The following is a 20,820-nucleotide window of genomic DNA, read 5'->3' on the forward strand; positions in this document are numbered from 1 at the left end:
TTGATGAACTCGACATATCCTTCATAGGAAATATGTCCTCAAAGAAAGTTGCATCATTCGACTCCATAATCGTACCAACATGCATGTCGGATAACTCAGATTTTATTATCAAAAATCTATAGCCGATGCTATGAAAAGCATAGCCCAGAAGAACACAATCCACGGTTTTTGGTCCAAGCTTGCGCTTCTTGGGAATTGGTATATTGACTTTCGCCAAACAACCCCAAGTACATAGGTAAGAGAGTTTCAACCTTTTCCTTTCCCGTTCCTCAAATGGAGTCATGGTCTTATGCTTTGTGGGAACTCGGTTTAGGACATGACACGCAGTCATTAGCGCCTCCCCCCACCATTCCTTGGATAGACCCGAAGTGTCTAACATGGTGTTAACCATATCAGTTAGAGTTTGGTTCTTTCTTTCGGCTACCCCATTTGACTGGGGTGAGTAGGGAGGCGTCCTCTCATGGATTATACCATGTTCCGCACAAAACAGATCAAATTCATTGGATAAATACTCTCCACCACGATCGGACCTAAGCCGTTTAATTTTTCGATCAAGTTGGCTCTCTGCCTCAGCTTTATAGTTTTTGAAGAAAGTCAAAGCCTCATCTTTTGATTTCAGAAGATACACATAACAATATCTAGTGGAGTCATCAATCAACATCATGAAGTATCTCTTTCCACCTTTTGTCAACACGCCATTCATCTCACAAAGATCAGAATGTATAAGCTCTAGTGTCACCAAGTCTCTTGCCTCTGCAGTCTTATGGGACTTGCGAGGTTGCTTAGCTTGCACACATACTTGGCACTTAGAGCCTTTGACAGTAGAGATTTTTGGAATTAAATTCATATTGGCTAGCTGTGTCATGCAACCAAAGTTAATGTGACAAAGTCGTGAATGCCAAATATCAGACTCATTGTTGTGGCAAACATTATTAATAACTTTAGTGCAAATATTTGACAAAGACAGGCGGAACAAGCCTCCGCTCTCATAGCCTTTTTTAACAAATTGTCCATACTTAGAAATTACAACTTTATTGGATTCGAAAACCAACTTAAAACCATCTCGACATAAACGAGAACCGCTAACGAGATTTTTATTGATGGACGACACATGATGAACGTTCTTCAGACGCACGGTCTTCCCCGAAGTAAACTTCAGATCGACCGTACCAACACCTCGAACGATGGCATGTGACCCGTTCCCCATCAGCACGGGAGAAGTCCTAGTGGCCTGGTAAGAAGAAAACATGGAGGCGTCAGCACAAACATGTACATTGGCACCGGTGTCAATTAACCAATCAGGGGTTTGGAATACTGAAAGGATAGTAGGAAAAATACCGTACCCTGATTCCTTCATATCAGTATCACCGATGACAACATTAGCGGACTTGCGGCTCTTCTCATGTTCGCGCTCCTCAAAGCGGTTAGGACACTTCGGAGCCCAGTGATTAGGATCACCACAGACATGGCAAAGTCCCTTCCTCTTCTTATGAGAATTCTTCTTGAAGTTGGTAGAATGTGATGGCTTGTTCTTTGTATCAAACTTGCCTTTGCCCTGAGTTTTGTTCTTATTGTTTTTGAACTTGTTAGGCTGGAAGTTCTTCTTCTGTACCATGTAGGCACTAGAACCTCCCTCAGCAACTCGAGCATGTGTGTCCTTTGCTCTCGCCTTCTCTTCAACATCAAGAGTACCAATGAGATCCGCAACGGAAAACTCCTGTCTCTTGTGTTTCAAGGAAGTAGCAAAATTGTTCCACGAAGGTGGAAGCTTGGCAATGATGCCTCCGGCAATAAATTTGTCCGGCAACACACACTTGAAGTACTCAATTTCTTTTGTGAGCGACTGTATCTCATGAGCCTGCTGTACAACAGGGCGCTCATCAGTCATCTTGTAGTCATAGAATTGCTCCATGACGTACAACTCGCTGCCGGCGTCCGAGGCACCAAACTTGGCCTCGAGCGCAGCCCACATGTCCTTGTCGTTGTCAAACGACATATACGAATCCACAATGGAGTCATCAAGAACACTCAAAAGAGCGCCTTTAAAGAGGGTATCGATCTTCTCAAAAGCTTCCAGCTGTGCTGGATTAAGATCGCCCTCAGGCTTGCCCTTGGTGGCGTCATAGCAGCCCATGGTCTGAAACCAATAGACTGCTCTCATGCGCCACCTCTTATATTGCGCCCCCTTAAAGGCAGGCGGCTTCAGATGCGCAGCAAAACCACTCGGAGTAAATTGCCTATAATCAGGTTTTTGGATTGTTGGAAAAATGAGAAAATTAGTACGAGATTTAATCCGAATAAATAGGAAATAGATCATGACAGCAATAGCAGATATTAAACTAATCATGTGAACTAGCATAGTAGATGAACGGATCACATCTAGGGCACATACTAGAAACATGAATTCTACCACGATCTCGAACAAGAAGGATAGAATAACATACGGTGCAGCGGGTTCAGCACCGCCGACGTTGACGTTGCCGCCCATGTCGTCGAGGATGAGGTTGCCGAGGTCGGGGAAGAAGTCGTCGTTCGCAAAGTCGTCGCTACCAGAAGTCGCGCGAGTGCGCTCCCCAAAAACCTGATCGCCCCTCTCCCGTACAGGATCACGAGAGGCGGGGTTCCGGAGGCCTGCTGTCCCCTCTCCCGGTGCACGCCGAAAGGAGGGATGGAGAAGACTTGCTTAGCAGCGCAATGATCTGGAACGGTAGTGAGAAACCATACGAGGCGGCGGCTAGGGTAGACGTCTGCCTGACTATATAGTGCGGGCCGGGTCGGTCGTGGGAGTAAACCCCACATCCGAGTCGCCACGATCCAAAAGAATCGGAAATGGTTCAGTAATTAACGCGTCCATTAATTATTAATTAATGACTCATTATTTTTTCCCGAGCAGCAAAAATATAGACAACGTGCATAGCTCTGTCCTTGGCTCGGCTCAAACCCCATGGCGCGTCGTGGCGAGCGAGGAGGAGGAGTGCGTGTAGGTCTCCTCTTCTCATGCTCATACAAGTGGTAGAAGAGCTCACCTTATAAAGAGGTGCAATTCTCTCTCAACTTCCAGGATGGGACTAAACTTTCACTCACTCCACTCACATGTGTGCATGAATGGGCCAAGAGAATTTCAGAATTTTAGTTGGGCTTTGGGCCAAAGGCCTACTAGCAAAATTCCAACAGATTATGTAATATTTTCTCTATTTGCATTTATGAACAAAATCATAGATAAGGGTTTGCTAGGGGAAGGAATGGGGAAGGGTGTTTGGTGTTTTGTTTTCTCCCGTCGCGCACCTTTTGCATAAAAGTCCCTAGCTTTTAGCGCATCTAACCCGCAGTACACCGAGCAACAAATGATTCGCTAATTTTCCCCTCTGTGCCGCCACGCGCCAGAGATGACCGCGCCTAACCACCCGATTCCGCGCCTCTCGCCGGGGACCGCCGCTGACGAGGGCCACACCGGCGATCTCCCCTCAGCCCGCCTGCCTCCTCTTTCCTCTTTGTTCTCCTCCTCTCTCCGCCCCCTGTTCAACAGCGACCGCCCAAACTCGCCCCGATCCATGGCCATCTCCTTCCGCCCAGCTCCGGTCCGTCATCTGTCATCCGTGGCACGAGCATTGCGCCTCCTCCTCAACCTCCTCATCCCGCTCCACTCCTCCTGGACTGCCCACGTGCACCTCCCGAGCCCCCATGGACGCCTTCTGCGGATCTGCGATATCGATGGTTGACCGCCGCCATGATCGGCCTCGTGCGCAGCTGCTTGTTGCCATCCCCTACGCCTCCTCCCGCGTCTCCCCCCATCTCGCCTATGCAGCACCGTGGCTGCACGCCGCCAGCGCCGTCTGCTGCAGACCCACTCTCAACCCCCTGCGGTATGGAATTTCTCTTGCTGGAGCGTTTCAGTGAAAAGGAATTTGGTTCTGAAGCTTACGATCTGAAAAACATAGGAGAATTATTTTGCTCTATGTTGTGTTGCGGTTCCTCCTCAATAGGTGTTTATTTTTGTGCCTAAAAGGAAGTATGTGCTTTTCAGAATAAGGTCCATATATGTATATATACATTGCCTGTGCTTGCCACTAACTGAAACGAACTTAGTCAGTTTCAACATTATTTATTCCGTGAAGAGTGTATAGTGTATTTCTTTCTTTCCTGCTTTGTCTTAGAGGAAGAAGAAAATATTTGAATTATGTGTTTGAGCTATGAGGAACGCATGTTATATCATTTATTCTCCTACATGACATCTTAGTAGATTTTCTTCTTGAAGTTATATTAGAAATAGGTAACTAGCTTCATTTCGCATAGGACATTCAAGAGTGAGTTGTTTTCTAAGGCTGGAAGGGAAGGAAGCAATGCAAGTGAGACGCTTATATAATTCATTTGACCGCTCTTCTTTTCTTCAGGTTCTTATTGGTCTCTTCTTTGGATGAGCTTTCTGAACACAATCTGAAGCTTCCAAGAAGCAAATTCCATACTCTACTACTGACATGCTTTCCGGTGTTCTGGTGAGAGAAAATTTAGAAGCCAAGTTGTGCTATAGGACATAGGTAAACCTGCTTATCTCATTTAACTTGTGTTCTTGGAAACTATCCTAATATCCTCCTGATGCTTACTCTTATGTTTACACGTACCACTCTATGGCAACGTGAAGATATACTATGCCAAGGAGCTAAAAAAGGCGCTTGTTTTATGAGTGCTATTCCCATAGCCCTGACAATGAATTCTAGAAGCTATGTATTTTAGGCAAGATCCGTCAACGGCGAGGTACCTGAGTCTGATGCAATTCAGGAGAAGCTGATGCCTGACAAGTACACCACAGCAAATGTCCAAGTGATTCTCCTGACCACGGCGGGGTACCCAGGTCCAATGTGATTAAGAGGTAGAGACGGCAGTAGCAGAGTTGATCAGCTCCAAGCAGCTTTGCAGTCATATACATATATTCTCACCACAATTAACTACACGTAGGCTCTGTCTCCCTCCTCTCCTGAGAATTTGAAAAATGTTGTTATCAAGGCATTTTGTTCTTCTAATCGATTCTAGAATAGATAAACATGTACTATGTGTTTCATATATGAACTGTTAAGAACCCTAAACCCTAAACCTGACCACCATTTTCTTTTGGCATACCCTAGGTTTATGAAATACTGAATAATGTTGTTGATGAAGCTCAAGCAGGCTATGCTACTAAGATTAATGCAGTCCTTCATGATGACAATTCCGTTAGTGTAACTGACAACTGCCCTGGGGTATGCAGTTCCTAAAACCTACGAAAGACTTGCTGAATGTTCAATGGTTCTATAAATATTGTGGAAAGAGTAACTGTTATGTGTTTAGTTTTGTGCTATTGCACGGTGTTGAACACCCTGAACATGGCGATTTCGGGGCCTATAGGATGGTAGATGTCTGGGCCCATGGCTGTGAGCTCGGCCATATAGGCCCTTGAAAACTGACGGCGACACCTCTCTTCGGGCAGAATGTTATGCACGAGCACAATGCCGCGACAATTTTCAGAGTCATAGACCCGCTGGGATTAGTGTGTGCGTTTTTTGTCTTTATGACGTCTGAACTTTAGCGGACAATGTTCACTCACACATGGCACATGTGCTAAACCAGCCGGCTGTTCGTTGGAAAGTTATACGAAATCCGAAGGAATCCAGCCTTCAAGTGTATCACCCATTATATCTCTACTCTGTTCTTCTTTGGTCTGCTTTTCAGGAAGAAGGTGGATTGGTGACCATTTCCTATATGCAGAGGGGATGGCAACGACTGTTCCTTGGTTGAAGGATGCAATGCATCTCGCTGCATTTCAAGCTGTACGATTTTGGGTCTGCCTAGATACCTATGCAGGGGAGAAGAAATCTGCAAGTTGGGTAGAAAGCTAGGCATGATTCTCAGTAATACTCTTTACTTGGTACTTGATGATTACTCTTTACTTGGTACAAGGTACTTGATGATTCTAATATAGTCTGACCCTGCCGCAGATAGTAGTTTACATACATGCCTAAATGTGTTGGAGATGCATTGAACTGTGTTTCATAGGTGGTCGTGACCATGAAGGGTGACTAAAAGTAATCCATCATCGCATCAAGTTTATGGAATTCATTGGATCAAAAACAGATCAAGATGCATCTGGTTAAATTTCAGGGATCGGAATCGATACAGATAAAAAATGGCTCAATGAAAGTTGTAGTATCTGCATACTCTTTGTTGGTATATAAATCCTGGCTCCCCTAATACTTTATTCCCATGTAAAAATAGCTAATTCCTACATTACTTTGGAGTGCACACGTCAGTTAAGAAAGGAGACTGCAAGTTATATATAGTGATCTGTATTGCTTACATCTAATATACAATCTATACATGATGGTTTCGAATTATGTGCTCATGGTTGTACAATCGTCTTTCAACTGAATTACAGCCAAAGTGTTCATCTTGCCTACTTCTGAACTTCTGCACAAATTAAATGGTGAAGTATGGCCACTACCAGCTACATGGTAAAATGCGGTAGCCTTAAATTGTCTTCGGTTTAGTCTCTTCTGTTTTCTTGTGTTCTACATAAGTCTATGAGCCTTGTGTCTCAATAAAATAAAATGTGCAAGAATAGGACTGAAAAACAAAGCTATTCATCATTTCGTGTGGGATGTGAGTCTGGTTGAAACTTGAGTATACCAACTGGAATTTTGTTGTTCGACAATTGGAAAAATAGCCTACTCGAGGGTGTTTGGCCTTTTGCGCATCACCAGCCAGTCGCAGCGCTAACACAAGCATCATATTTTGGTCTGGCATCAAAAGTCCAAGCATACAAGTGTTACAATTATTTATAGCAATATGAAATATACTTACCATTATATGCATAGATAATCACTCTTTTTTTTATGTTACGCCCTCCGTTCCAAATTACTCGTCGTGGTTTTAGTTCAAATTTGAACTAAAACCACGACGAGTAATTTGGAATTTGAACTAAAACCACGACGAGTAATTTGGAAAGTATTAAACAAGAAATTCAGGCATTTGCCATTAAGCACAAATTAAGAAAAATGAATAAAGGTCTAATTTGCCTCCATTCATAGTTTTATCTGGTCCAGTTTGGCAATGTATTAGATATTGTTCTACTGGTCATGAAACAAACCATGTATAGAGGTAGGTCCAGACAAGGTGGAGGATTCATTAGTATAAGTCAGGAAATGCCCATCAAAGAAATGGAAGATGCTTGGCCAAAGAAGTTTCATGGTGGTGCCTTAGAGCATCAAGCGGTGATAATGTCGTCACGTCTTAGAATTTCCAAATGGTCTTCTAAAAATTCTTATCTCGTCCTGGACTATTTTCACAAATGAATCTCAAGCACGACCTCATCATCAATGCGGCAGGTATGTGGTTAAAAGAAAAAAACAGTAAAAGTGCCTTCCTTCAAGCCATGACCCCTGCATGTTGCATGTCCCTTATGTCTTTACCAATGGCCATGAGGGCCATTCAGTGCAGTACATAACATACAATAATCTTCCACATTAAGGGCGTGTTCGGGAGCCCTCCGGCTCCTCAACTCCACGACTCCAGGTTTGGAGCTGAGTCGAACGCTCCAAATCGTGGTTATGGAGTTGAGAAGCTGGCTATCACGGTAGTGTATTTTAGGTGGAGTTGAGGAGCGAGCAATTCCCAGCTCCCAGGATCTGAAGAAGCGAGAGTTGGCCTAAATTTACACCTTGTTGCCACCCCGAAGTGAGTGAGCATACCGGTTCGAATAGGCATACAATCCCACTATCGAACAACTCTGACCATTCCACGAGAGAACCACCAGGCCTATAGCCCATCCACAACTTTCCCATCGAATTGGGCTGTGAGCCTGCTACAACTTTCCAGCTGAATGGGCTACATTGGGCAATTTCACGGGCTTGAGGCTGGCTCCTCGTACGAGCGAGAAGTTGCGTCGCCGAACGCTTCGCTCGCTCCCGGATCGCTCGGAAGAAGCCGGCGAAAGGATCCTGGCAATGGAATTGAGGAGTTGGAGGCCGTGGAGGGCTCCCGAACACGCCCTAAGTCTTACACATAAAAAAATCCGGGCAGCAGTTCATTATTTATATTGTGCTAGATTTTTTTTGTTGTTCTGGTTCAATTTTGTGTTGAAAAAAGAAATAGTACTCATGGCAACATACTACATTTTGGCCGAAGAATATTTCGGAGTGTCCCTTAGGAAATCAAGAGGCGATAACGCCGTTAAATTTAGGTTTTCCAAATGGCTTTTTAAAAGTCCTTATCTCATTCTCACGTATGTTTGCATGATGGATCTCAAGCACAACTCATCGACGATTTTGCACATAAGCTTGGAACCAATTAAGAATTGCATCGCCTGGACGCACGAGGGATTCTGATGTTATGAGAGCACATGAAGACAAGGCAGCTAATGTTCCTGCTCAAGATGTCAATCACATCTTCATAGCCTGATTCTGGTGCCTTTCGTGTTGAGTTCTCCCGTTGCAACGCACGGGCCCTTTTGCTAGTTTTTCTTAAATCCCAAACATTTTTAAGGCTTTGGATCAACATCCCACCTCATAAGCTATAAATCACTTGCGCTTCACCAATACACATCGTTCGGTATGCAATTTAATATTCAATAGGGTGCAATTTATGGTGACAGATACTAAAAACTTCATGTAACTTAGTGTTAGCAAAAGCAAGAAATACAAGTCATGCTAACAAGATCAAAGAGCGCAAATCTCCTCATGAGGTCACCCTTGGACGGCGAGGCAATCAACCTTGAGGGATTTCCTATGGAGAGCAGGAAGCCAAAACAAAAACTTACACTTCAGACCCACCCTAGCCTCCCAAACCTCCTTAGCAAAGAAGGGCAGCGTCAACCGCTCAAATTGTAGCCTATACATTGAGCCAGGCGAATAATGTCCATCACCAAAGGACGTCCAGCAGATGGAGTCCGTCGTGATTTGGGTCCAAATGCATGATAGGAGAGCACTCCAAATGGTGATAAAGTCATGAATCCGAGCAATGGAAGTGAAGTTACGAAAATATCTCACCAAGCAGTTATTTGAAGCACATGAAGGAAGAAATACACTTGTGTATCATAAGTAAAAAACAATGAAGGGGCAATATCCTTTGGGGAGGAACCATCTAGACAACAGTTGTACCAGAAGCTGCCCAAACACCATAGCTAACCTCCACTTTGGTAGCCGTATGAAAAAACTCCATGTTGACCCTATCAGATGGGACCTACGAGCCATCAAATATCACCCCGGACCAGTCCATTGCAATCAAGGTTAAAGAAAGCAAAACACTCTCCAAAGCATTCTGAATCTAGCACGTTGAGACCTTCGAGCCCCCTTAGACGACATGTAGACAAGAGACAAACAATTTACAAGGGGACAACCATTGGGTGCATTCTCGCCACAGTCACTACTCCATATGAGTGTGTGTTGCAACTTGTCAATCTTATTCCTCACGCGCTTAGGAAACAGGAAGATCGCCATGATCAACAAAAGAGTGTAGGTGTCCCTTTGCACAACTGTGTTGATGTCAAGAGAGAGAGAGAGAGAGACACACACACACAGAGAGAGAGAGAGAGAGAGAGAGAGAGAGAGAGAAATCGGTGTTATTTTCATGTCATGGAGCGAGAAACTATAAGTGTCTTGAGCATGACTATAGTATTTTTTTCTAACAATCTTAGGGTTCATTGGTGGAATGTTTTTATATACATGCCTATGTCAAATGAGTGCAAAACTCCAAAATTACTTTTTGGTCACTTTTTTTATATATTTTCTTGTTGATAAGATATTTTTTCTTGATTGTATCGCCAACTGTAAGAACTAATCAGATTACCCCATGATTATTGAAAATCATTCCAACATTCATGTTATATCTGTCCATGGCTCTACGCGGCTTTTTTTAGAACATATGTAACTTTATTGATACTCATAATCGTTACAGGTACAATGTTTTTGATCTGAAATCGAATAAACTACAGAGTAACTCTTACGATAAAGAATTACAATTAAATAACTTGGAGATATATTCTCCGTGGTACACATCTTTGTAATGTGAAATCATTTTACGACATCAACAAAGATACTGCAGTTGTACTTGAGAAACGAAACTGTCACTCATTCACCCACATGAACTTCATTACCAATAATGGTTTCTAAAAGTCCGTTGAGTTACCCAAAAGATGGCAAGCTATGAAATATGAACGGACTAGGGCCAGTGTTATTCCTTAGAAGTGCATGTCCTAGAACCACATACCATAGTGTAGATGAAAGATTCCAACTCCACAAAAAATCGAACCAACAAAGGCAACACGATGCGATGTCAAAAAGTCATTGGATCTGAAAAAATAGATCTACGAGGACACAAAACTCTCTCGCCACATGGCATCGCCACGATAGAAAGAACAATTTTATTCATAAGAATACTACTGGAAAGACGACAATGGAGACCACAAAGGTCAAATATTCAAAATTTCGACTAAACCAGCCTAATCAGCCACTCAAACCCCTTAAACACACCCCAACCCCCCTCTAACCGCTGCCATGTCACAACCTCCACTCAGCAGCAACTGCAGGAAAAAAAGAAAGGAGCGTGAAGCAAGTTATTTGGTCTTCCACTTCAGAATGATGTCGGCTTTAACAGACAAACCATCACAAAAATTTTGCATGCTATCATTAGGGTTTCTACTTGGATCCGTATGTGGTCATTACTCAGCCATGCGAACCACATGGAGCTTATGGATATTGGGTGCAACCACTCAAAGACGGTTGCACGGGATACTTACAACTTGTTTGGATGGTGGTCCAACAATAGGAAAGGTATCTAGTCATCTTACCCTATTTTTGTCGGTTTTGGCCAAAAAAAAGGTGTTTCATCGGATTGTTTGAGACCTTGTTTTGAACCCGGTACTTTATTCAATAAAATGTTGTGTGCATCATACGATGCAGAGGCCAGGCCACGGGTCTTCCTGCTTTTCGAAAAAAATTGGTTCTTCCTCCTTTGCCCGAGTGAGGGAGTCCTGGATTAGGGGGTGTTCGGATAGCCAGACTATACCTTCAGCCAGACTCTAGGACTATGAAGACACAAGATTGAAGACTGCGTCCCGTGTCCGGAGGGGACTTTCCTTGGCGTGGAAGGCAAGCTTGGCGATACGGATATTCAGATCTCCTACCATTGTAACGGACTCTATGTAACCCTAACCCTATCCGGTGTCTATATAAACCGGAGGGTTTTAGTCCGTAGGACAACATACACATCAACAATCATACCATAGGCTAGCTTCTAGGGTTTAGCCTCCTCGATCTCGTGGTAGATCTACTCTTGTACTACCCATATCATCAATATTAATCAAGCAGGACGTAGGGTTTTACCTCCATCGAGAGGGCCCAAACCTGGGTAAAACTTCGTGTCCCTTGCCTCCTGTTACCATCCAGCCTAGACGCACAGTTCGGGACCCCCTACCCGAGATCCGCCGGTTTTGACACCGACATTGGTGCTTTCACTGAGAGTTCCTCTGTGTCGGCGCCGTCAGGCTCGATGGCTCCGACGATCTTCAACAGTGATGCAGTCCAGGGTGAGACCTTCCTTCCCAGACATATCTTCGTCTTCGGCGGCTTCGCACTGCGGGCCAATTCACTTGGTCGTCTGGAGCAGATCGAAAGCTACGCCCCTGGCCGTCAGGTCAGATTTGGAAGTTTAAACTACATGGCTGACATCCGCGGAGACTTGATCTTCGACGGATTCGAACCACTGCCGAGCGCGCCGCACTGCCCCGACGAGCATGATTTAGCTCTACCGCCGAACAGTGCCATGGAGGCCGCACTCGCGACGGCTCTGATCCCTAATTCGGAGCCAACGGCGCCGATCGAGGATGTGCGGTTGGACGCCGCCTCGGGGGCTGCGATCCCAACGGCGATTGAGCCGAACACCAGCCCCGCACTCCGCGAGACTCGTGACTCCAAGGAGCCGGACTCCTTTCCGGACTCCGAACCCTCCGCGCCCCGGCCAATCGAATCCGATTGGGCGCCGATCATGGAGTTTACTGCCGCGGACATCTTTCAGCACTCGCCTTTTGGCGATATTCTGAAGTCACTGAAGTCTCTCTCTTTATCAGGAGAGCCCTGGCCGGACCGCGGCCAGCAGGGTTGGGATTCAGACGATGAAGAAATTCAAAGCCCACCACCACCCACTTGTAGCCACTGTCGACGACTTAACCGACATGCTCGACTTCGACTCCGAAGACATCGACGATACGGACGCCGATGAAGGAGATGATGAAGAACCATCGCCTATTAGGCCCTGGAGAGCCACCTCGTTGTATGACATATACATGGTGGACACCCCAAAAGAGGGAGATGGCGATGAAACTGCGGAGGATGACCCCTCCAAGAAACAGCCTAAGCGCCGGCGGTAGCGGCGCCGCTCAAAATCCCGCCAAAACAAACACGGTGATTCCAGCACGGGAGATAATAATACTCCGGAAAGCGCCGAAGAAAACCCCCTCCAGCAAGATTTAGCACAGGAGGATGGAGAAACCAGCCCTCATGAGAGAGCGGCAGACAGAGAGGTCGAGGACGATAATTATATGCCTCCCTCCGAAGACGAGGCAAGCCTCGACGACGACGAATTCGTCGTGCCAGAGGATCCCGTCGAGCAAAAGCGTTTTCAACGCAAGCTTATGGCCACGGCAAGAAGCCTCAAGAAAAAACAGCAACAGCTTAGAACTGATCAAGATTTGCTAGTCGACAGATGGACTGAAGTCCTTGCAGCCGAAAAGCATAAACTCGAACACCCCTCCAAGAGCTACCCAAAGCGAAGGTTGCTACCCCAATTAGAGGAGGAAGCACTTGATGCGGCCGACCGGCCACCTCGTGGCCGCGACAGAGAGGCCTCTCGGCCCTCCACTCAAGCCGCACCCCGTACCAAGGCACGGGAATATGCGCCGGACTTACGAGATATGTTGGAGGACAAGGCTAGACAAACAAGATCGATCTACGGATCGCGTGGGCGCCCCACGGCTTGAGACGGCATCCGTCACGCCGGCCACAAATTCGGCAGGGCCGAACACGGTAGATAAGGCTCACTGGAGCTACGTCATGATATAGCCAGTACAGAGGCGCCGCACACCCACTCTGCTTCACAGACGAAATAATGGATCATCAAATCCCCGAGGGTTTCAAACCCGTAAACATCGAATCATATGATGGCACAATAGATCCTGCGGTATGGATTGAGGATTATCTCCTTCATATCCACATGGCCCACGGCGATGATTTCCACGCCATCAAATACCTCCCACTCAAGCATAAAGGACCAGCTCGGCATTGGCTTAACAGCTTGCCAACAGGATCAATCAGTTGTTGGGAGGACCTGGAAGCCGCATTCCTTGACAATTTCCAGGGCACTTATGTGCGACCCCCAGATGCCGATGACCTAAGTCACGTAATTCAGCGGCCAGATGAATCGGCCAGGCAATTCTGGACACGGTTCCTAACAAGGAAAAATCAAATAGTCGACTGTCCGGACGCTGAGGCCCTAGCAGCCTTCAAGCACAATATCTATGACGAGTGGCTGGCCCGGCACCTTGGACAGGAAAAGCCGAAATCTATGGCAGCACTCACGACACTCATGACCCGCTTTTGCGCGAGAGAAGACAGCTGGCTTGCTCGTAGCAACAATATAACCAAGAACCCTGGTAATTCAGACACCAGGGACAGTAGTGGTAGGTCGCGTCGCAACAAACAGAAGCGCCGCATTAACAGCGACAATGCAGATGATACGGCAGTTAATGCCGGATTCAGAGGCTCTAAATCCGGTCAGCGGAAAAAGCCATTCAAAAGGAATCCTAGGGGCCCGTCCAGTTTAGACTGAATACTCAACCGCTTATGCCAGATACATGGCACCCCCGAAAAGCCGGCCAATCACACCAACAGGGATTGTTGGGTGTTCAAGCAGGCAGGCAAGTTAAACGCCAAAAACGAAGACAAGGGGCTGCATAGCGATGACGACGAGGAGCCCCGGCCGCCGAACAACAGGGGACAGAAGGGTTTTCCCCCACAAGTGCGGACGGTGAACATGATATACGCAACCCACATCCCCAAGAGGGAGCGGAAGCGCGCGTTAAGGGGCGTATACGCGATAGAGCCAGTCGTCCCAAAGTTCAACCCATGGTCCTCCTGCCCGATCACCTTTGATCGAAGGGACCACCCCACTAGCACCCGTCACGGCGGCTTCGCCGCATTGGTTCTAGACCCAATTATTGACGTATTTCATCTCACTGGAGTCCTTATGGACGGTGGCAGCAGCCTGAACCTTCTTTACCAGGATACGGTGTGGAAAATGGGCATAGATCCCTTGAGGATTAAGCCCACCAAAATGACCTTTAAAGGCGTAATACCAGTTGTAGAGGCCAACTGTACAGGCTCAGTCACACTTGAAGTGGTCTTCGGATCTCCGGATAATTTCCGAAGCGAGGAGTTAATCTTCGACATAGTCCCGTTTCGCAGTGGTTATCACGCACTGCTCGGGCGAACCGCATTCACTAAGTTCAATGCAGTACCGCATTACGCATACCTTAAGCTCAAGATGCCAGGCCCTCGAGGAGTAATTACGGTCAATGGAAACACCGAACGCTCCCTCCGAACGGAGGAGCACACGGCGGCCCTTGCAGCGGAAGTACAAAGCAGCCTCTCCAGGCATTTCTCCAGTCCGGCCACTAAACGACCGGACACTGTCAAGCGCGCCCGGAGTAACCTATAACAAGACCGCCTAGCACGATCCGAGCAGGCGTAGAAATGCGGCCCCAACCCCAACCCTCGCAAAAAGGCGACGTCAGTACTTCGCGTACATAACTACGCTCTAGAGATACCATGGGCACAGGGGGAGGGGCACCATCACGGCACGCCCAAAACACGGCTTCAACCGTACCAGGGGCTGCCGATTTTTTAATTTCCTCTTACTTTCAGGACTCCACTCTTCAGAAGGCCTATTCGGCAGTTCAATTGCCGCATAAATGATGCAAGAACCAGGGAAGCAGACAAGCCACGCCGCATTATGAAACTCCCAGGTGGTCTCTATCACGAGCAGTATACCTGTTTCGCATATTATTCCGCAGCTTGCCCCTGGAGCGGACATGTTACATAGTCCAACCTTTTGCTTATCGCATTATTTGTATCGTTCTGCTTTGATCGCAGCTCTTTTTAATAAACAATGCATAGCTTTTGTCTATTTTTGCATTACTCTTTTTTTATATTTATATATGTTCCTCAACAACATGTTGCACCCGTACACTTTGGTACGGCCAAAATACGCCAAGGGCTTCAGTACCCCTCAACATGATGTGAGAAGTCCGAACACTTTAACAAGTGCGGCACCCCGAACTTATAGCATTATATGCATCGGCTCCGAATCATGTCTTGGGTCAATAGTTGGGTTTGCCCGGCTCCTATGTTTTGGTGCCTTACGTTCCGCTATATCGGCTAAGGTAGCACTAGGAGAACCACTGCGATTGTGCCCCGATTGAGCTGGGTTGAGCACCTCAGTGGAGAAAGCTAAAACTGACTATCATGATGAGGCGAGAGTTGGTCGCTGTTCGAGAGGTCTTTTCGAGTCCTTAAAGACTTATGCCGCTTAGGGCGAGGAGCCGGCTCTGTCCGGCCAAGGCGTGGATAGCGCCCCGAACTCGGTCTTCCGAATACCAGGGGCTTCGCCGAAATTTAAAATTATAGAATTCTATGACTAAGTGAGAGTGTTCACGCATTATAGTCCGATTGCCTTGTTCGTTGGGCTGAGCGCCTCCCTCGAAGGACCCAAACATGGGAAAAAGAGCCCTCAGGTTTATCCCCGAACACCCCAGCACTAGCGGCACGGGGGCAGAAGCCGACGACTCGCCATCTCTCAGAATTGATAAACAGCCGCACATAAGGTAATATTTTAAATTCAAACAGCATTGCTTAAGCGCATATGAACAAGTTTTCAGTGCACAGGACAAAACAAGCGAGTTTTATTCAAAAATTACATCCATAGAACATTCATTCGCCACAAGGCGGGCACCCTTCAGAACATCCTTATAATAATTTTCGGGCTTGCGATGCTCTTTCCCCGGCGGTGGCCCGTCCTTCACAAGCTTCTCAGCATCCAGCTTGCCCCAGTGCACCTTCGCATGGGCAAGGGCCCTACGGGCACCTTCAATGTAGACGGAGCGCTTGATGACTTCGAGCCTTGGACAGGCCTCCACCAGCCGTCGCACCAGCCCGAAATAGCTCCCAGGCTGAGCCTCTCCATGCCACAACCGAACTATGAGGCCCTTCATGGCCTGTTCGGCCGCCTTGTGGAGCTCGACCAGTTGCTTCAACTGGTCGCTCAGGGGCACGGGGTGTCCGGCCTCAGCGTACTGAGACCAGAACACCTTCTCCGTCGAGCTGCCCTCCTCAGCTCGATAGAATGCGGCGGCATCATATATACTCCGGGGAAGATCTGCGAACGCGCCAGGAGAACTCCGGATTCGGGTAAGTAACAAGTAACTCACGCTTATGTGTTTACTTTTCATAAAGAATGCCTTACCCGCCGCTATCTTCTTCACCTCATCCAACTCCTGGAGGGTCTTCGAGGATTCGGCCTTGGCAGACTTGGCACTTTCAGTAGCCGCCGCGAGCTCGGACGCTCGCGTCCTTGAGTCACGCTCCAAACTCTCATGTTTTTTCATGAGAGCCTGGAGCTCTTACCGCACCTTGCCAACCTCGGCCTCATACTTTTCTCGCTCAGTGCGCTCCGTGGCCGACCTCTTCTCGGCCTCGAGCAGCACTTGCTTCAGGGTCGCCACCTCAGACATGGCCCCTACAATAGCCACGATACTCCTGTCATTTTTCACAATTGCACCTTTTTATACACATTTATACAAGGTATTTCTTACCTTTACTGTCCTCGAGCTGCTTCTTGGCACGTCCGAGCTCTTGCTCGGACCGCTCGAGGTCCTGCTTTAGCACGTCCACTTCCGCAGTCAGTGCGGCGGACGCCAGCAGGGAAGCCTGCACACGCATATTGACTTCTTTTTGTTAGACTCCTGCCAATTTCATTTGATCCTCTATTCGGCTTTTCTTCCCGAATGCCAAACAGAGCATCAAGGGCTACTGTCTATGCGGTAATGTTATTTACACATTCTTTACTTACCTCAAAGCCTGTTAAAAGGCTTGTACAAGCTTCAGTCAGTCCGCTCTTGGCGGACTGAACCTTCTGGACCACCGCACTCATAATAGTGCGGTGCCCCTTGTCGATGGAGGCGCCTTGGAGCGCCTCCAACAGATTGTCCGGCGCCTCCGGTTAGACGGAGGTCACCGGCACGGCGGGCTTGCTCCTCTTGGAAGGAGGTCCCTCGTCGGACTCTGGAACCTTTGAAGGTTCCGGAGCGGTGTCCGGCCTAGGGCCGGACTTGGAGCCCTGGGGGGTTTCGTCCCCTTTACTCCTGGAGTCCGGGAGGTCGCCTTGCGGTGCCTCTAGGACCACCTCCTCCCGGATTGGAACTTGCTGGGACAACACTTCGGTGTCGTCCGTAGGACGGGGGGAGGAAGCCGTCGGAAGCGAGTTCACGTCCAACGAGTCCAGTGAGCCGCTCGACGACGCGTCAAGCCAGTTTTTGGGGGGGCTGCATAAACACATTCAACATAAGGGAAAGTTGTACAATAAACGAATACTATGTGTTACTTTGGTATCCGGATACTTACAATTTCGCCAGGGGCTTGGCCCTGGGCGGCCACTCCTCTTCGCCGTTGTCGGCGTTGGTGGAACAGTCCGAAGGATGGGTTCTCCCCTTCTTGGACCCTTTGGCCTCACCAGTTGGGGCAGCCTTCCTTTTCTTCCCTTCCCCCGCTGGAGGGGGGTCTCTTCTTCCTCCTTCTCATCTTCGTGGGAGGAGTGCGTCTTGGATTCGTCGGATGGTGAATCCGACACCTCCAGGCGCCGGGCACTCTTTCGAGTCCCCGCGGCCTTTTTTGCGGCCTTCTTCTCCGGCACCACATAGGGTGCCAGAACCAGCAGCTTTGCCAAGTGGGCATCGGCTGGGTCTTCGGGCAAAGGTGTCGGACAGTCAATCCGTCTGGACTTCGCCTGCCAATCTTGTCAAAGGTAAGGGAGCTTAGATCCCGCACAGAGTTAAACTATGAAAAACTAGTACCCTGTAAAAAGTACAAAAAGCTTACCGCACTAGCGTGACGCTGCGCGCTGAATCCGCGATCCTTGGTAGCGGATGCGGGAGCCTCGGCGCCTTTGAAAAGCACCTTCCAGGCATCTTCGTACGTCGTGTCGAAGAGCCTGCTCAGAGTTTGGTGCCGCGCCGGATCGAACTCCCACAGGTTGAAAGCCCGTTGTTGACACGGGAGGACCAAGCAGATGAGCATAACCTGCACTACGTTGACAAGCCTGAGCTGCTTGTTCACCAGGGATTGGATGCATGTTTGAAGTTTGGTCACCTCCTTTTGGCTGCCCCACGACAGGCCCGTCTCTTTCCAGGACGTGAGCCGCGTTGGGGGTCCGGACCGGAACTCGGGGGCTGCGACCCACTTAGGGTCGCATGGCTCGGTGATGTAAAACCACCCCGATTGTCACCCCTTCAGGGTCTCCACAAAGGAGCCCTCGAGCCATAGGACGTTGGCCATCTTGCGCACCATGGCTCCTCCGCACTCCGCCTGGTTGCCGCGCACCACCTTCGTCTTGACGTTGAAAGTCTTGAGCCATAGGCCGAAATGGGGGCGGATGCGGAGGAAAGCCTCGCACACGACGATAAACGCCGAGATGTTGAGGACAAAATTCGGGGCCAAATCATGGAAATCAAGGCCGTAGTAGAACATGAGCCCCCGGACAAATGGGTGGAGAGGGAAACCCAGTCCGCGGAGGAAATGGGGGAGGAACACCGCCCTCTCATGGGGCCTTGGGGTGGGGATGAGCTGCCCCTTTTTGGGGAGCCGGTGCGCGATGTCGTTAGACAGGTATCCGGCCTTCCTCAGCTTTTTGATGTGTCCCTCCGTGACGGAGGAGACCATCCACTTGCCTCCCGCTCCAGACATGGCTGGAGAAGGTCGAGGTGAGGAGTGCGGACTTGGGCGCTGGAGCTCGAGTGCGCAAGAATGGATAGGCGAAGGAGGAAGAAGGCGTAGGTGAAAAGGTGGATCCTTATCCCCTTATATGGGTGGACGCAACTACATGTCCCCACCAGCCTGGTAAAACTCGCTTATCTCCCAAGCGCCGTAATCAAAGGCGTGGTTGGGTTACCCATGCCCGTATTGATGAGAATCCTGGAATAAGGGGACACGATCTCTGCTTTAACAAGACGTGCCAAGGAAGCCGCCTCGCATAACGCGCTGAGATGAGACAGTAAAACGGTTCGAATAAAAGCTTGGCCGTGGTGTGATGTCACACTACGGAGTGCGTCAGCAGATTAGATTTGTGTAAATATTATTCTCTCTATGGCAATATGTGGAAACTTATTTTGTAGAGCCGGACACTACCTTTGTGTTCAAAATCTTCTATGAAGTACTTGGAGGAGGAACCCGCCTTGCAATGCCGAAGACAATTTGCACGCCGGACTTGTCGTCATTGAAGCCTGGTTCAGGGGCTACTGAGGGAGTCCTGGATTAGGGGGTGTTCGGATAGCCGGACTATACCTTCAGCCGGACACCAGGACCATGAAGACACAAGATTGAAGACTTCGTCCCGTGTCCGGAGGGGACTTTCCTTGGCGTGGAAGGCAAGCTTGGCGATACGGATATTCAGATCTCCTACCATTGTAACCGACTCTATATGTAACCCTAACCCTATCCGGTGTCTATATAAACCGGAGGGTTTTAGTCTGTAGGACAACATACACATCAACAATCATACCATAGGCTAGCTTCTAGGGTTTAGCCTCCTCGATCTCGTGGTAGATCTACTCTTGTACTACCCATATCATCAATATTAATCAAGCAGGACGTAGGGTTTTACCTCCATCGAGAGGGCCCGAACCTGGGTAAAACTTCGCGTCCCTTGCCTCCTGTTACCATCCAACCTAGACACACAGTTCGGGACCCCCTACCCGAGATCCGCCGGTTTTGACAGCGACACCGAGCTCTTCCACAATAAAAGCAACACATGTGCTTTCAGGTGGCAGGGAGTTAGCAAAGTATCTCAACAACGACAAAGTTAGCTTCAATGAAAATGACAAGGACGACTTCGACATACTGCAGTGGTGGCATGACAACAAGGTTACATATCCGAGGCTTTTCATATTAGCATGGGATGTGTTGTCAGTACCCGTCTCATCGACGTCATCGGAGTCTGCTTTTAGCCTAGCTGGAAGAATATTTGAGGAGAGAAGAACTAATCTCACCCTGGATATCAAGAGAACACTAATGGTCGTGAAAGATAGGGAACTAGCCAAAAGGAGAACCCAACACATGGCAGACAACAAAGAGTTGAAAGCCGCATTTGAAAATCTTGTCATCAAAGAAAAGAGAATAATAGTTGTAGTTGTAGTCTTTGTAATTTTACTTTACCTTTTGTAATGTAGTGCGTGGTTTTTTACTCTTTTACTCCCTCCGTCCCATAATATAAGAATGTTTTTCAAGCTAACATCAAACTATGTTAGCTTGAAAAACATTCTTATATTACGAGACGGAAAGAGTATTTCCTAGGTATGGCCGTGAAAGATAGGGATGGAAATTAAGTTTTAACGAGATGGAAAGAGTATTTCCTAGGTATGGCCGTGAAAGATAGGGATGGAAATTAAGTTTTAACGAGACAGACACTAATAAAGGTCAAGATTTATCCCATGTGATGACACCTGGACTCATTTTCTTTTTTTGTAAAAAAATT

General features: G+C 47.9%; 1 long non-coding RNA gene across 1 annotated transcript; it reads left to right on the forward strand.

Annotated features, from left to right (window-relative positions):
- The first annotated feature begins 3,765 nt into the window (after positions 1 to 3,765).
- On the forward strand, positions 3,766 to 4,896 carry LOC119303256. The gene is made up of 3 exons (XR_005147873.1): positions 3,766 to 3,863; positions 4,392 to 4,535; positions 4,732 to 4,896. It is a non-coding gene; the product is annotated as an uncharacterized LOC119303256 (long non-coding RNA).
- The last annotated feature ends 15,924 nt before the right edge of the window (positions 4,897 to 20,820 follow it).

Source organism: Triticum dicoccoides, chromosome 1A, assembly GCF_002162155.2.
Source record: "Triticum dicoccoides isolate Atlit2015 ecotype Zavitan chromosome 1A, WEW_v2.0, whole genome shotgun sequence".
NCBI classification, from domain to species: domain Eukaryota; kingdom Viridiplantae; phylum Streptophyta; class Magnoliopsida; order Poales; family Poaceae; genus Triticum; species Triticum dicoccoides.